This window comes from Giraffa tippelskirchi, chromosome 8 (assembly GCF_054371585.1).
Source record: "Giraffa tippelskirchi isolate mGirTip1 chromosome 8, T2T-mGirTip1v1.2.pri, whole genome shotgun sequence".
NCBI classification, from domain to species: Eukaryota; Metazoa; Chordata; class Mammalia; order Artiodactyla; family Giraffidae; genus Giraffa; species Giraffa tippelskirchi.
In genome coordinates this window covers 73,046,443-73,061,278 of record NC_137282.1, presented here as the reverse complement: position 1 = coordinate 73,061,278, position 14,836 = coordinate 73,046,443, and the positions used below count along the sequence as shown (strand labels likewise).

At 45.2% G+C, this 14,836-nt stretch overlaps 1 protein-coding gene across 3 annotated transcripts in view; it reads right to left on the bottom strand.

Annotated features, from left to right (window-relative positions):
- The window catches only part of LOC145518928 (uncharacterized), a 480,773-nt gene that overhangs the window by 187,081 nt on the left and 278,856 nt on the right, over positions 1–14,836 (bottom strand). The window lies entirely within an intron of this gene.

The window sequence follows — 14,836 nt, the reverse complement described above, 5'->3', positions numbered from 1 at the left end:
TTGGACATGACTGAGTGACTGAATAACAATGCAAACTCTTCAGAGTTTAGGAAAAAAACACTTCCCAAACTTGTTTTGTAGTCAGATTAATCTTATTTCCAAACTGAAGGAATTAATAAACGAAATTAAATCTGTTGTAAATATACATACAAAAGTACTAAATAAAATATTAGCAAATAGTATGCAATATTTCAAAAGGATAGAAAAACCACAAAAAATATTGTGTTTATTTCCAGAAGCAGATGTGTTTATCATTCAAAAATCAATCAATATAATTCCATGTGAAGAATAAAGAATAATAATTATAAAATTATCTTGACTGGAAAAGATTAGATAAAATTCAGTTTATGACACACATTTTAATCACATCAGAACTAGCAATATATTTTCTTATTCTGATAAGGTGTATACACACCTCCTCTGGTAAACACCATATTTAATACAGAAATATTAGAAATTCCCACCCCTCACTGAATGCAGTAATACAAACATGCTCATCTCTATTCAACATGTCCTGGAGGTCCTGGCCTGTGCAATGCAGCTTGAAAACTGGATACAACAACAAGTGAAAAAACTGGCATTTGTATTCAACTTATTATGGATGTAGAAAGTCTAAAATACCTATGGAAAATAATTATAGAGTAAATTATCAAGTGAATATAGGAATTTTATTAGACCAGGGTTCGTAAAACTACTATTTCTATATAATGGCAGCAACCAATTAGAAAAGTATGTTTAAACTGTATCTTTAATAAATTGCCAATCAAAGCCTAGTGAATTATTCTCTGTAAAAACCAAGACGCTGATTCTATACTTCACACTGAAATGCAAAGTGGCAGCCCTCTAAAGCCAGCCCCGAGGAGGAAGGACGCAGCTGGAGGCCTTGTGATCCAAGAGGCGATACCAGCAGTCATCACGGCAGCACAGCACTGGCCCAGGTGAGACCCAGCACCTCAGCGGCAGGCCATCCAGGCCGGCCCGCCCGCGCGGGGACCACAGTGCAGGCTGCAGGGCAGGGCAGGGCGCGCTCTCTCAGGAAGAGCTGCTGGATGAGGCCAAACACCCCGCTCTGACCCCACCTCGGAGCCGCCGGCACCTGAGAAGCCACAGACACGAGCTCTCTCGGTGCTCCGCTGCCGTCCCCTCCAGGGAGGACGGAAGGACACTGGAGGCCACTCCGGATGCTCATCGGCCTCAGGTGCACGCGAGCGCCCACACGAGAAGCCAGGCTGGAGGCAGCCTGCCCACCAGGGGCCTCCCGACTTCACCTCTCACAGCCTGCCCCCGGGATACCAAGGCCTCCCGACTTCACCTCTCACAGCCTGCCCCCGGGATACCAAGGCCTTCTCCTTGTCTCGTCACTTCCATATGAATCACCTAAGATGAATAGGAAAAGAGATTTTTCTTCCCCTACATGGGTCAATTATACATCCACTTGGAAAAAAATAAATCTAGACCCTACCTCCTTCTGAACACATAAAGAGTTTGAGATATATGGTAGATCTAAATGTAAAGTTAAACAATAGTGTTCTAGAAAATAACCGAAGTTCTAAGTCTGAAGGTCAATACTGACATGACTGAGCTACAAAGGAAACTCTGGCCAACCAAGACGCTATTAAGATAACAGAAAGGCAAGCCACACGGACCGAGTGCCCAGGAGAGACACTGCTGAAGCTCGGGTCCGAGGTGGGCAGCCAAACCCGTCAGATGGCGTCTGTATTTACAACAGAAAGAAAACAAGAACAGAAGCAGAGGAAATTACAACTATTTAGACTTAGTTTTTCTGTATTCCTGGAGGAAAGAGGACACAAAATAGGAAACAAGTCTGTTTTTATAACATATTAAGTTGGCCATGACGATAAAGGCAGATAAGACAAGAATGTTATATTCTGATGGACTAAAAAAGCGATATCTAGTCAAAGGAAGACACAGGCTGGAAAGAAACACTAGACGGCAGTAGAAAAAATAACTCCTGACGGCTCACGAGATCTTTACTGATCATCAGTCTTAATACCGCCCAGATCTCCTCACACTTCTCCCCAAACACATCCTTCCAAACTTCGCCACTAGCCTCCATGGCCCTATAAACAGTAATTTTACCTCCTGATTGGTTTTTCTCTTTAATCACCCACTCTAATGCTCCACTGCATTTTCTATCTGTTTTTGGAGAGTATACGTTTATGTTCATTATCTTCATAAGCGCCTTTCTAGCACACGGCTGTGAAAACATGCCCCAGTGGAAATCATTCCTCTCTTCTGCTTTTTGTCTCATCTCTACTCTTCCATAACTTTCCTCATTAGTTTACTTGATATAATAGCTCCTGCCCTGGACATCCGGGGGAAAACAGGAGCATCATCATATCCACTTTGGCCTAAGAATCACTCAGAGCCGAAGGCAACTGAGAAGACGCAGACCCAGGAGGAGCTCTCTGTCCTCCCCCTGCCCTCTGCTCCAGGAAGGACAGAAGGACACTGGAGAGCCCAGCCCCTTCCCCCACCTGAGGACACAGAGAGAACCAGGAACGATCTTCACCAGACACAGGTCTGTGGGAGCCCTGTTCTTGGACATTCTGTCTCCAAACTGGTGAGAAACAGACGTGTGCTGTTTAAGCCCCCAGCTGAAGGCACTCAGCTACTGCAGTCTAGCAAACCCAGACCACAGAGATGTAAGAACTCAGTAAATATCCCTTCAGGAAGTTTGGGGAAAGAAATTGTGAAGCCAAAAAAAAAAAAAAAAAAATGAGTGTTTGCCAATGACATTAAGTGAAAGAAATCAGAGAGGTGAAATAGCAAATTAAAAACATTAATGCAGAGACATGAGAGAACAGTGTCATTACAACCTCAGCCACAGAGGAATCCTGTTGGGGGAAGGAGCATTTTTAAACACATGATTCACATCAGTTTATAGAACCCTTCTGTCTTTTCGGGCACCTTTACATGCGGTTTCCTTATATTCCTAGAATGACTCTGCACAGAGAACAGGAGAGCTTGTTCTCCCTGAACCAGAAAGCAACGACCTGCCTCCAACCAAAGGAGACAGAGCCGCAGCAAGGCCTGATCCAGGACCCCAGACTCTCCTGGCAGGAGGTCCCGCAGACCAGATCGGGTCCCCAGGGCTTCCTAGGAGACACCTCCAGAACTCTTCTCGGAGGGACCTCTCTCAGATAGAGACAGAAGATACTGCGCGCCCGGCAGGGTGGCCCCTTGAGCAGCGTCCCCTGGCCCTGAGTGTCTCCACCCACACGCCAGTGTCTAGAATAGCATTGAAACATGTATATTATCATATGTGAAACAGAACACCATTCCATGTTCGATGCATGGGACAAAGGCTCAGGGCCGGGGCAACAGGATGACCCAGAGGGATGGGATGGGGAGGGAGGTGGATGGGGGGTCCAGGAAGGGGAAAACACGTGAAACCAAGGCTGATTCATGTCAATGTATGGCAAAAACTATTACAATATTGTAAAGTAATTAGCCCCCAACTAAAATAAATAAATTTATAAAAAAAAATAATAATAATAACAATGACAGGTCTGCATCTCCACACCTTCCAGCTTCCTGCCTCCCATCTCCCACACACATCCTCCTGTACCTGGAAATCTCCTGCCTTCAACTGGGCAGACAGGAGAGGCCCGAGGCCCCTCCAGCTCTGCTGAGAGCACTCGCAGTGACCCGGGGAGCAGCCCTCGCGCACCCCCACCTGGACAGCTGCACCACGCCCAGAGACCTTTCACACCAGGCCTCTAAGGAAGAAGCGTCTTATAGCACCAGCCCTTTTCACTTCTTACACCAGAAATGCCACATGTGAGCTTCCTTCAGAACTTTTACAAAAGATGCTCTCCACACTACCCCGAATGATTCATAAACACCACCGATCAAAGTCCTAGGAGACGTCAGCTTTCCTCCTCACCTCTCTTTATGTTTGGACTTGATCTTCCTGCTCTCTTATTCATCTTGAGGTTGAGGGACTGCTGAACAAACCTACTGACTCATTTTTTATTAGATTTTAGATTATGAGACATATAGTGCTCAGAACTCACAGCTTATTTATTGTATTCTTTTTCTTCAGAAAAGAAAGAAAACTTTGTGTAACCTTTCAATTTACTGGTGAACCACCTTATAATTTTCTAGATTTTATTATCCAGTTAATACACACAAAAATCTCTATAGCAAACCCATAGAACTTCAAAGATCCTTAGCTCCTTAAAAAGACAAAAGCCTTTATTTCAATTTTTGAAAAAATTCCTTGTGAAAGACTATGATCTAAATTGTAACACCACTGCAAAAGAATTACATACATATGAGGCAGAAAATGAAAATTTCTACATCCCCAAGGAAGCAGCAAACACTTTGAGATAGTTTTCAAATCACTTCTTAAATAAATGAAAATAAACTTTTTGTTTATAAATTCTTCTATATAAAATTTTTATGGAATGCTTACTAGTTATAAACTGAATATGAATTTTTGGGGAAAATTTGGTAAAAAAACAAAGAAATGATCTAAAATCCAAACAAAAATATCAGTCTTTTGTATTATTATTTATACATGGCCTTGAAGCATATATCTTTCAGTTATCTTTATATCTTAAACATTTTATTTATGTTATTAAATATTATTTAAAAATTTGATCATGGTTGCTAGGCTTTAGTGTATGATTCATCTTATCATTCTTTTATTTTAGATTTGTAAGGTTATTTTCAAACTCTTGTTAATATGTATATAACATCCACATTGATCATATCCACAAAAAAGACATTCTAGAACTGGTATGACTTCTTACAAAAGACAGAGGTAGCTGGATTCCCATTAGTCACATAAAAAAAGAGATCCCACCTGACTATATCACTGATAATCTGTGTTGATTTCTTTTTCTAATAATATAGACTTTCTTCTAAATATCAGGATGCTTGAATCTGTGAGTTCTGACTGGTGTGTAACCTAGCAATCTTGAAAAATCATAAAAAAAATTTACATATGATTGGATTTCTTCAGCTTAAATTCAGCTTTGCTGGGAAATTCAGTTGTGGGATTTTGAAAGCTTTAATTAAAAACATACAGCAGTCCCTCAGAATCTGAGGGGAGGCGTGTTCCAAGACGCCCTGAGATGCCGAAGTCCATGGATGCACAAGCCCCATACACAAGAGGGCGCGGCCTCTGCACACAACTCCTGTGGATCCTCACAGACTTTACATCATCTCTGGACCACTTGTAACACCTGCTACAACGGAAATACTCTGTAAAGACTTGCCATCGGTGATAGCAAACTCCAGTTTCGCTTTGGGGAACTTTCTGGAATTGTTTTTCCAAATATATTCAGTCCTCTGTTGGTTGGAACCTGAAGATACAGACGCTCAACTGTGTTCAATTTTCAAGGTCAACTGAAGTGAGCGTCCTTCCCCTCATGACACGTCCTGCCCCCTTCTGGTAGTTCCCAGTCCTCATGTGGGCCTCGTCACACCGTGCCCCATTTATGTCCATGGACCACCCGCCAAGACAATGGCCTTTCCCCAGGCACAGCTGCAACTCCATCACCCCTTTAAAACCCGCACAGAGAACAGATGCATGGAGGCCAGGCGGAAAGGAGGGGTGGGTGGATGGGAGATCGGGACTGACACGCCCTACTGAGTCTCTGTGCACAGCAGATGCCCGAGGAGGACCTCCTCCACGGCACAGGGCGCCCCACTCAGTGCTCCGTGAGTGGGAAGGAAACCCAAAACAGAGGGGACGGATGTGTGCGTATGGCTGAGTCACTGCGCTGCACAGCACAGACTATCATAACACAACACTGTGAAGCAGCTACACTCCAAAAAAGTAATTAATAAGAACTGCCCATTGTAATAACACGTAGCTTCTGCTCGAGCGCATGGCTGGGGCCGGAGGTGACTTCACAGGACTGTCCTCAGACCACCACGTGGTTCACAGGATGGTTAGGCAATGCAGCCCCACCAGTAACAAGATGCTCTGATTCTTGGTCACTGCTATGGTTTGGTGGCTGCTGTGGACTGAAATGCATTCCATGAAACTCATTTGTTCAAGCCCTTCCCCCAGAATGGCTGTGTGTAGAGGCAGGGCTTTTAGGGAGGTGGAAGTTCACAACATTGTACAGGAGGAGGTGATCAAAACCATCCCCAAGAAAAGAAACGCAAAAAGGCAAAATGGTTGTCTGAGGAGGCCTTACAAATAGCTGAAAAGAGAAAAGAAGTGAAAGGCAAAGGAGAAAAGGAAAGATACACCCATCTGAATGTAGAGCTTCAAAGAATAGCAAGGAGAGATAAGAAAGCCTTCCTCGGTGATCAATGCAAAGAAATAGAGGAAAACAACAGAAAGGGAAAGACTAGAGATCTCTTCAAGAAAATTAGAGATATGAAGGGAACATTTCATGCAAAGATGGGCTCAGTAGAGGACAGAAATGGTAGGGACCTAACAGAAGCAGAAGATATTAAGAAGAGGTGGCAAGAATATACAGAAGAACTATACAAAAAAGATCTTCATGACCCAGACAATCATGATGGTGTGATCACTCCCCTAGAGCCAGACATCCTAGAGCGTGAAGTCACGTGGGCCTTAGGAAGCATCACTATGAACAAAGCTAGTGGAGGTGATGGAATTCCAGCTGAGCCTTTTCAGATCCTCAGAGATGATGCTGTGAAAGTGCTGCACACAATATGCCAACAAATTTGGAAAATTCAGCAGTGGCCACAGGACTGGAAAAGTTCAGTTTTCATTCCAATCCCAAAGAAAAGCAATGCCAAAGAATGCTCCAACTACCACACAATTGCATGCACCTCACATGCTAGCAAAGTAATGCTCAAAATTCTTCAAGTCAGGCTTCAACACTACATGAACTGAGAACTTCCAGATAGATGCTCAAGCTGGATTTAGAAAAGGGAGAGGAACCACAGATCAAATTGCCAACATCCTTTGGGTCATATAAAGAGCAAGAGAATTTCAGAAAAACATCTACTTCTGCTTCATTGACTACGCTAAAGCCTTTGACTGTGTAGATCAAAACAAACTGGAAAATTCTCCAGGAGATGGGAATACCAGACCACCTTACCTGCCTCCTGAGAAATCTGTGTGCAGGTCAAGAAGCAACAGTTACAATCGAACATGGAACAATGGACTGGTTTCAAATTTGGAAAGGAGTCAAGTCAATATACGTGAAGGCTCTATATTGTCACCTTGCTTTTTTAACTTAAATGCAGAGTACATCATGTGAAATGCCAGGCTGGATGAAGCACAAACTGGAATCATGATGACTGGGAGGAATATCAATAACCTCAGATATGCAGACGATACCACCCTTATGGCAGAAAGCAAAAAAGAACAAAAGAGCCTCCTGATGAAAGTAAAAGAGGAGAGTGAAAAAGTTGGTGTATAACTCGGCATTCAAAAAACTAAGATCATGGCATCCAGCCCCATCACTTCATGGCTAGTAGATGCGGAAACAATGGAAACAGTGAGAGACTTCATTTTCTTGGGCTCCAAAATCACTGCAGATAGTGACTGCAGCCATGAAATTAAAAGATGCTTGCTTCTTGAAAGAAAAGCTATGACCAACACAGACAGCATATTTAAAAAACAGAGACAGTACTTTGCCAACAAAGGTCCGTCTAGTTAAAGCTATGGTTTCCTAGTAGTCATGTATGGATGTGAGAGTTGGACTATAAAGAAAGCTTAGTGCTGAAGAATTGATGCTTTTGAACTGTGGTGATGGAGGAGACTCTTGAGAGTCCCTTGGACTGCAAGGAGATCCAACCAGTCCATCTTAAAGGAAATCAGTCCTGAATATTCATTGGAAGGACTGATGCTGAAGCTGAAACTCCAATCCTTTGGCCACCTGATGCGAAGAACTGACTCATTTGAAGAGAGCCTGATGCTGGGAAAGATTGAAGGCGGGAGGAGAAGGGGATGACAGAGGATGAGATGGTTGGATGGCATCACCGACTCGATGGACATGAGTTTGAGCAAGCTCTGGGAGTTGGTGATGGACAGGAAAGCCTGGTGTGCTGCAGTCCATGGGGTCACAAAGAGTCGGACACGACTGAGTGACTGAACTGAACTGAACTGACGGTTAAAGGCACTCACAGTGCGGGGTGCTGGTGGGGGTCCCAGTCTGATAGACTGCTGTCAGAGGAGAGGATCAGACGCCAGGGACGCAGGGCACAGGGGGACCCTGGGCACAGCTAAATCCCCACCTCTCATCCCCCGCCCTGACAGTGAGCCCTGTGACTCAGGGATTACCTTTCATAGCTGGAGTCACTTTTAAGAGCCTGAGGTGGAGTAGGTGGTTGGTGGGGGCCTGGCTTGACACCAGCCCTTCAGAAGTCCAAGGCCAGGTCAGAGAGAGCAGGACCTGGAGGGCCTTTGTGGGCCGCTACCTCCTGCTCACAAGGGGCCTTCCTTTGTGGATGGGAGAAGGTCCTCAGATCACAGCCGTGGGTCTTCATTAGCAGGTGGGGAGACGTTGGTTTTGAGCCCAGAAAGGGGATGAGACTCCTGACTTGAATGAGGTTTGACTTCGGAGGTTCATCTGTTTGACGTGTAGGTGTCGACAGGTAAACGGTGAGCAGCTTCAATCCGATCTCTTGACCTCCAAGAACGAGCGCTGTGATGAAAGGACCCGCCTCTTCCGCCCTGACCCTCACCAAGCCGGGTGCTGGCACTTGGCTCCTGGTTTCACCTGCAGCGACATCTCCGCGCAATGACAACTCCTGTGAGTGGACGCAACTGGCTCCTGGGCCTGGACTCACACCCACACCCTGCGGCTCTGGATCCCACAGGCAGCTCCTGGACAGGCCGCTCCCCAAGCTCCTCAGTGTGTCCCGTCATGTCCCGACAGGACAGGAGGAGGAAATCCCAATCCAGAGCATCTGAGGCAACGTCTGCAGGCTTGTGTTCAAAGAAGTTCATGCTCTAGAGCCTCACACTGCTCAACAAATGGGCCGCCCAAAATATCCCTTCCATAATCCAAGGTGAGGAATCTGAAAGGAAGTGTCTCCTCACCACTCCCAGAAGCCAGCTCAGACTCCATCTATTCATGCTGATGCCTGGTACGGCTGCTTGAGGCTGACGTTTTCTTCACGTGACCAAGTTCTGTCAGTTCAGTTAGTTCAGTCACTCAGTCATGTCCGACTCTCTGCGACCCCATGGACTGCAGCACGGCAGGCCTCCCTGTCCATCCCCAACTCCCAGAGTTTACTCAAACTCATGTCCATCGAGTCGGTGATGCCATCCAGCCATCTCAGCCTCTGTTGTCCCCTTCTCCTCTCGCCTTCAATCTTACCCAACTCAGGGTCTTAAGCTGCCTTTTAATTCTAGGAAATTGGTTTTGGGGCTGAGGGTTTACTGGGTTTGCCAAAAATTTCATTCCGGTTTTTCGTAAAACCAGTACTTGAGAAATGGAATATATCCTGCCGTATCAGTACACAAGATTGTCACAGTCATCAGCGAGTACAGCCCTCCAACTTGGGCCGGCGAGCCCAAGGGAGCTCAGGAAGAACATCTGCTGTCCAGCAGCCATCCCACTGCAGCCACTCCCTCCAGCAAGCAAAGGAACCTCAGCAGAGGTTTGGTCCCTCCTTTCCCTGAGGACAGGAAGCCCAGGACTGGAGACAGGGCGCTGGCCCCAGACAGCTGATGTGCCTATGAAAGGAATGACTGCAGTCTGCCCAGACTGCTGCATCTTTCCATACACAGAAGAGCACTAAATTCCTAGGACTGTCCGGTTTTCGTTAATTAACAATAATCTCTTGATGTTCAGACTACCAGCCCTATGTTGCAAAACTTCTATATAAACCTGACTACTCCCCACTTCCCATCTCCTTAGAGCAGTTCTCTCAGGGTTACTTGAGATGCCGTCTCCAGGCCTTAAAGTCCCCCAAATCCCACCAAATAAAACATAATTCCCAACTTCTAGGTTGTGAATATTTTTTAAGTTCATCAGTTCATTCAAAAACCAAACAGAAACAAAAAACCAACTTCTTTATCAAGGAGGAGTGCCTACACTTTTAATTTTTTCCCAGCTTTACTGACAAGTAAAATTGAACATATTAAAGTATCCAACATGATGATTTAATATGCATCCACACAGTGAAACGGTCACCACAGTCAACTTGACGGACACGTGGATCACCTCACAGAGTCACTTTGTGTTTCTCCTTTGGGGAGGGGGGGTGCTGACACTTAAGACCCATGCCCCTAGCAACTTTTAAGCACAACTCAGTACTGTTAACTACAGTCCCACACTGCACATCAGACCAGAACTCACTCGTCTTCTAGCTGGAGGTCTGCTCTCTCATCGACATCGCTCTGTCTCCCCTCCCCTCCCCAGCCCCTGGCAACCACCGTTCTCCTCTCTGCTTCCATGCATTTGGCTTTTTGAGGTTCCACACGTAAGTGAGATTATGCAGCTCTGTCTTCCTGACGCATCTCACTCAGCACAGTGCCCCCGAGGTCCACGCATGCCGTAGCAAGGCAGCACTTCTCGTGGCTGAGTAGGACCCACTGTGTGTCCACACCACACGCCCATCACCAGGAATAAAGCTGTAAAAGGATCCAACGGAGCGTGAAGGTGCTAAAGACATGGGGGAGGGGTATCGTTCAACAACTGAATGAAGAAAATGGAGGGTTTTCATCAAATCAAAATGAAGAGTGACAGAGCCACCCTACCAGAAGGCTTTCTGGTCCAAAAATCACAATCAAAGTTTAATCAAATAGAGTGTTTTCCTTTCGTTTGATTTAAAGCCCTATTTTAGATTACTTTCAATTACATTGCTCACTTTAATGCGGTTAATATTAATGTAAATTTGTGATGCCAGCTGAACTAGGCTTTGATACTGGAATGAAATCTGAATAATACACCAATTACATACAAACCGCATGACTGCATCCACGCCCTTCTTAATCCCAAATAAACTTTATAATTGGATAAAGACAATCACAGTCCCCAAAATCTATTCTTGACAAAGCTTCATGGACTTAATTTTTCCAGAAAATAAATATCTTTAAGATGTCATCTTAAATCTCTTATAAGCCAAAAAAAAAAGTCTTTTTGGCTTACACATGTATATTTCTCACGATGCTTTACCCTATCAATAACCTACAGAATGTTGTAATTACCTAGTTCAGCTCCCTGGTCTTACAGAAAGATGAACTTTCATTATAATCTTCTAAGCACAGTTTTCTACAGAAAGCTCTACAAGTATCAGTTATGGTAAACAAATGTGTCTCCAAGAAAAACTACACTTCAGTACTGATGCTGAAGCCCAGAGGGGGCTATTCGGTTGGCAATTGGCCCTGGACCCCTCCCTTAGCCCCCAGGATGGTCAAGTCACCTAGTACAACATTCCACAACCTTGCTGGTCTCTTGTTCCCCCTTGGGGGCTCCACATAATGGCTTGTAAGGTGGAGTTTCTGCCCTGAGCTACAAGTAAGCTGATTACGTAAGAAAGAAAGAAAAGAAAGAAAGTCGCTCAGTCGCGTTGGGCTCTTTGCGACCCCATGGACTGTAACCCACCAGGCTCCTCTGTCCATGGGATTCTCCAGGCAAGAAGACTGGAGTGGGTTGCCATTTCCTTCTCCAGGGGATCTTCCCACCCCAGGGATTGAACCCAGGTCTCCCGCATTGCGGGCAGATTCTTTACTGCCTGAGCCACCAGGGAAGCCCTCCATGTCATAAAAACCACCAATAAAGACTCTGTGGGGTGTAAACGTCCACTGCCGAAAGCATCTCTGTGAGTCCCTACAAGTTACTTCTTTGAGAAACTACAGCGTCTTTCTGCTCCAAGGCAAAGAGTGTTTATTTGTTAATTTTGCAATAAATACACATCATGAAAAAGTTGTCACTCATCTCGAGAGATCACTGCACTACCCTTCCAACATTTTCTGGGAACATTCACACTGTTCTAATGTTGATAGTTAAATACAACTGATATTCTCTAATAGCTGGCCAAGCTTAAGATATAACTAACACTCTGAAATTCCCAACAGTCTGGCTTCTGAACAAATATGCAAACATTCTAAGTAAAATATTCACCATCAAATATGCTGGTTATTAAAAGAGCATCATAACCACGTAGGGCATATCTCAGAAGCAGAAGAATGATTTGGTATCATAGGGTGTTACAGCGAAATTGATAGATCAAGGGAGAAACCATAATTCCTGTTAATAGACATCTCCCAAGCAGCAGAGCATTCAAAATATATTCTAGATGAAAACCCTCTGCAACCAGAAATCAAAAGAAATGCATTTAAAATAAGGATATCTTACCAGAACCTCACAGCATGCATGTTTAATGTGAAACCCTGGCAGCGCACTCTCAAGAGTGCCCCCCGCCCTCCACCACACACACACAAACGTGGACGTGCACGATCCCTGGCTCACAGCAGTGGCAGCAATACAAGGCTCTGAGGCCCAGGGCAAGTGGGTGAAAAAGCTATTTTTCCCTTAAAGGTTGGATCCTGCTTTTATTCTTTTATAATAAGAAGCATTTTATATTTCATATGTAATTAAGCATAAGTATGAAATTTTTCTCAAAATTAAAGTAAAGAGCGCACATCTTTTATAAGAAAATCAAGTGCCCAAGTGAATGTGTGTGGGGTGAAGGCCTTTCCAAGTTCAGAATCAGGCCCCAGTGCTACCTGGAGCACACCCAGGACTTGCGGCCCCAAGACTGAGGGAGGGGCCCCTGCAGGATGCGCCAGACCCGCCCCGGGAAGAGTCCATCTCAGGCTTCGGGCTGAGCCTCCGCAGCATTGGGTGCCCTCCTCCCGCCCTGCGTGCCCCGCAGCATGGCTGCACTTTGACATGATGCCCGCCCAGGAGGAGAGCCAGGCAGCTGGTTGCCGTGGTTACAAGATGCAGGTGTGCAGTCTGGCCCTGCAGCACTTCTTGGCTCCTGGTGAAACCACAGAGGGGACGCCCCTCCTCGGGCCCAGTGGTGGTGGGTCCCCACAAGCTGGCCACCTGCTCCTACTAAACAGCCAGAATCGACCCCCATTTCATCTGGCTGCTCTCGCCTGGACGCAGATGTCTGGCCACCTCAAGACTCCACAGCATTTCATGTTACGTCAGGTCCCTTCTGTTCCCTTATTTTTCAAATTCTGCTTCCTTTTGAATGTGAACTCTTATCGCTGAGTTGCCTTTTATCATTTTTTTTGAATAAGGGTTGATTAAAAAGTAAGTAAACCTGTACAGCCATACATCCATAGAAACACAAGAGAACACTAAAAGTTCCCATCACCTGAAAACCGACTTCCTCCAAATCACTCTTTCTAAATGAAGACACAGGTGGATACATCTGTGGATTGTAAATATTAATCACAACTGATTAACTGGTTTGTTTCAAGTCTGTGCCCTGTGTCACGTGAGTTCAGGTGAAGCACTGAGACGTGTCAGCTGTGATATGACGGGCGACCCTGTGTGGGCATCACTACCTCACCCAGCAAACGTGGGATCTGGGGGTCCCCAGGAGCATGGTCTGTTGACTTCAGGGTCATTCATGGTCTATTGACTTTCAACCATTAATCTAGGCTGTTCCAATGAAGTGTGTCTTTCTGCCACAAAGAATGCCTCTTTCCTATCAAAACAGGCAAGATTATAGTTATCAGGTTAAAAAAAGTGTATACGTGTGTGAAACGTGAAGCACGCCAAAAATTAAATCTAACTGGATTCCCAGTTACAAACACAACAGTCCATCTAACTTGAGAAAATGAAGTAAAAAATGAAATCAACAGAATGGGTGTCTGTCTATTTCTGAGCACGCACAGGCCACGCTGGCATGGAGAAGGGAGCCTCCCTGGCGAAATATTAATGAGCTATTTCCCCTCATTATTTTGTGGAATTTAGAATTATGACAGCAAATGTCAGTGGTGCTTTCCTGAGTTCTAAAAAAGCATATCCTTGTCTTTAATTTTTAACCAATTTTACTTTTTTACCACCTGACTTAAACACTTGACTCCAATTTTCACATCTGTACACAAAGACAAGATGGTCCGTGAGCTGGAGCTCTGAGTTGGCCGTGATCTGCTGACACTAAAAGCCCACTGCTGTGAGTTGCCAAAGCATCTTAAGAGTCACTGGGGACGTGTTGGCATTGCTGACTCTGCACACACAGGCTGCCTGACTCACAGTGTTTCTGATATTTTGTCCAACTACAAGGTGCATTATGCCTTCAGCTTTTATATCCAATACTGATTGATCAAACGCTAATGAAGGCTCGATTTCCTTCTTTAAAATTATCAGAGGATGGTTTGTGCATGTTGTGTGCTTTGGGAAAAGTTACTAAATTCTAGTGTTTCAAGATTTCTGACATATGTGCCTAATTGTATACAACAGCTAGTCACTCAGTATCAAGTTCTGGGGCTACTTCTTTTTAAGTAAGAGAAAATATTAAAATAAAGAAATTGTTACTTTTAATGGGAGAATGGTGCTATTTTCGAATATTTTGTGTGTTCTATTCACTACTAAAAGATACAGGAAAGAACGCACATCTCTGACTCCCCTCACAGTCTGCGTGAGCCCCTGGAGCCGTCAACCCACCGGCCACACCTGACGGGGCGCTTTGGGGACCCGCACATGGGCCTTGCTGGAAGCACCAGGCTCTGAGTCTGCAGAACGCGTGGACACGGAGCTGTGGGTTCTGAGTGGGTCTGTGATGTGCACAGGGTTTTCGGTCTCGATCCCGTAGCAGGTGTTAGCACGGCGTCCTGACCACATGTGAGGAGGTCAGGACATGACCAGCAGTGGGGTCAGGACACAGAGTCAGGCCCACACAGCCCAGGTGCAAGGACGCCCCCCGCCATCTGTGCTCCTTAGGGCCAGACACACACACG